The following is a 3,748-nucleotide window of genomic DNA, read 5'->3' as shown; positions in this document are numbered from 1 at the left end:
ATGGGTATCCAGGATAAGGAATCCTGCCCTTCTGAGTGGATGACTATCAAGTCAATCCTAATCAGATAAGTGATTTAACACTGGTGGTTCCGGTAACCATGTTGGGTTTGTAGCCCTAAATAGAAGAATGACAGTTGTAAAAGTCACTAAGGTGGGTTCCGTTCCCTTTACAAATAAGTGATCAAGTCACTAGCTTAAACATAATAAGTGATTGATAAGCAAGTCACCAATGCAAACCAATCAAGTGAACATAGAGTCACTACTGTGGGTACCGCTCCCTTAGCCATGTGACGATAGGGTCATCTGGGCTTTACAGATAAGTGATCCTTTCACTAGCTTAAACAAGGTAGGTATTTGATGAAATAGTCACCAACATAAACCTCCCGAGTGACCATAAAGTCACTACTGTGGGTACCGCTCCCTTAGCCATGTGACAAAACAGTCACCTAGGCCTTTGGCCCTGGCTCTGAGTAACTAGTCATAGACTAGACAAGCGCTTATAATTTTCATCGAACTTAGGGTCGGTCCGGCATTAATGCTCCATATGAGTCATTCAATGCCGATGTTCATCGAACATAGGGTCGGTCCAGCATTGATGCTCCATATGAGTCATTCAATGCCGATGTTGATTAGATTTAATCTTTTATCGGCTCCGAGTTCATGACGCTCATCTCGTTCTTGACTTTTTAGTCAATACCAAGTGACCAGTGCTCAGTACTACTGCGAACTTGACAAGTAGGTCACAGCTTCACAGCTAATATTGACACCATTGCCAATTCTGACTAGTAAGTCAGCACCACGCACAAGTAAGCAATGCTACCAGGCATATATCATATGTCAAATATCCGAATATAGGGCATTCAACATGCTTACTTAACAATTGCTAGCACAATTATGATCATGCACAAACACAAAGACTCAAGCTCTGATCAATCTCATATTCAATATTCATGGCATACCCTAATCACATGTTTCTCGTGCATCACATTTAAACACTCGGCATGCCTCAATAATAACTATACACAAGTGAGAAGGATTGCTAAGCATTTGAAATGCTATCAATGTCCACATTTAAACATCCAACATGCATCCAGAATAACCATGCATGTCACATATGGGGTGCAGTTTTCTTACCTCTGGTCGAAGCACAGGTTACCAATAAATGAGCCACAAGCACGATCCTGATTCCAAGCCCCTAGTGATAACCTAGTCACAACCATAATATAAAACCTCATCAAAATGAGTAAATAAATACTTCCAAACCCAATCCAAGCCTCTGGGACGTCGAATCCCACTCAACTAGGTAGTAGGATCGATCCCAGGCCCTTAGAGTTAAATTCCCATGACAAAAACACAATTCTGGCAACTTTTTCCCTTAAGGGCCGCGGCACCCTAGAACAGGGTCGCGACCCAACCTCGAACCAGCCATTTTTCCTCGTTTTTAACCTTTTAAAATCTTCCGAAACCCTATCCAAACATCTCCAAACTCAAAAATCAAAGTTCCCAAACATCCCCATGATCCAAAACCAACAAAACCCAAGTCTCAAATCAATCAACAACTCATCAAATCACAAAGTCCAATTCAAGCTTAAAAACTTTAAAAACTTAGAACTTAAAACTTGAATTACCTCCGATTAAGTTGTTTCCCAACTAAATCCTCCGGCTAATAAGCTTCTAATCTTTCCCTCGATCCTCGCTTGAATCTGAGTCCTAGAACTCAAGTTTCCTTCGAAAATGCGATCGGGAGACGAAAATGGAACTTAGAGGGAGAGAGAACTTACTGAACGTTCTTTTTATTTCTTAAAAGGTTACTTCAAGCTTAAGTAGCCTCAAACAAATCCTAACGCTTGGAGCCTCGAAAACGTCCCCAGGGGCAAAATAGTCAAAACCTCCAGAATTTCCCCCTGATCTGTCTAACTCCCAATTTATCATCAAATTCTTATTCCCATTACCCAATAACCCGGTAATGCACTAAATACGCCTTGACTCACTCCGAGTCAAGTATAAATCCTGTTGTGACTTTCGCACTAGCTTACCTCCTAGGATCGTCTCGTGCTGAGTAACCCTAGCATAACCAAATAATAATAAAGCACCACACACATATCACATATATGTCAAATATGCCCGAAATGGCCAAAATATGAAAATTACCCAATTAATCAGAAATGGGTTCACATGCATATTTAATACACCTAAACATGCATATTATCATTAAATAACATAATAAATCAATTATGGTCCTCTTGGCCTCCTACTCAAGGTCCTAAACCTTATTAGGAAATTTGGAGCATTACAATTTAACTTCATGCGATACTTTCTAAGTATTGCAAAGCATTCCTCCAAGTCTTGAGCATGCCCTCCAGCCTCTTTGGACTTGACCAACATCTCATCGACATATACCTCCATATTTTTGCCGATCTAATCTCGGAACATGCAATTCACTAAACGCTGGTAGGTGGCTCCTGTGTTCTTCAAGTTGAATGGCATTACCTTATAACATTACAATCCCTTGTTTGTCCAAAAGCTAGTATGTTCCTCGTCGGGAGGGTGCATACTTATTTGATTATACCCAGAATATGCATCCATGAATGAGAGTAGTTTATGCCTTGCAGTTGCATCGACCAGTTGGTCTATTCTGAGTAGTGGGAAACAATTTTTGGGGCAGGCCTTGTTCAAATCTGTGAAGTCCACGCATGTCCTCCACTTCCCGTTTGGTTTTGGGACCAGCACGAGGTTTGATACCCAATTTGGGTAGTAGGCCTCCCTTATAAAACTGCTTTCCTTGAGCTGCTCGACCTCTTCCTTCCAGGCTTGAAGTCGGTCTTTGTCAAGCAGTCTCCTTTTTTGTTGCACCGGTGGGTATTTTTTGTCCACATTGAGGACATGGCTTATTACTGACAAAGAAATTACAACCATGTCCTTATGTGACCAGGCAAAGACGTCCTAGTTCTTTTTTGAAAATTCTACTAACTGTGCCTATATTTCCACCATTAGTTCCTTCTCGACTTTGATTACTCTAGTCGGGTCCTCCTCATCTTGTAGGACTTCGCCAAGATTTTCGACTGGTCTTACCCCTAGCACATGTACGAAAACTGTGCACAGTTGTCGGCGACACTCTTTGACCATGAAGGTAGAAAGAGATAGGGGAAGACAGAATAGAGAGGTATTGTTTTTTAATCCTAGATATCCATTTCAATATTTTTGTAAATAAAAAAAAAACAATGTGATTTGTGTTATTAAAATGGGAAAAACGGTGTGAAATGTAAATATACCAATAATTATTATATTTTTATTGAATTATTTTTTTTACAAGTTTTTGTGATAATGAGATGATGGTATTGTGTCATTATTTGTTGTTGTGTGATTAAAATTTCTTTAACTAAGAATATATATTTTTCAAATCCACTTATAATTTCTAGTGTGTAACTCAATGTCTAAAACAATAATGATATATACAACATAATAGAAATTTTAAAAAAATTATATATTTTGTTGAAAAAAAATTATATATGTATACATGTTATTATTCTTGATTTTGCTCTAGATGATAGAAAATTGGATAGTTTATTTCCGATCATATGTTTTTCTTTTAACATTCAACAACTAAGGTCATAGGCATATCATCCTGAATAATTGTGAAAACTTATTATATTATTGTGTATCATATTGTGTATATTTTGTGTACACATATATGATTACTCATAAATTTAAAGTTCTAAATAATAATTATTTAGAATTAATAAGTTTA

This window comes from Humulus lupulus, chromosome 4 (assembly GCF_963169125.1).
Source record: "Humulus lupulus chromosome 4, drHumLupu1.1, whole genome shotgun sequence".
NCBI lineage: Eukaryota > Viridiplantae > Streptophyta > Magnoliopsida > Rosales > Cannabaceae > Humulus > Humulus lupulus.
Note: the sequence above shows the minus strand (reverse complement) of the source record.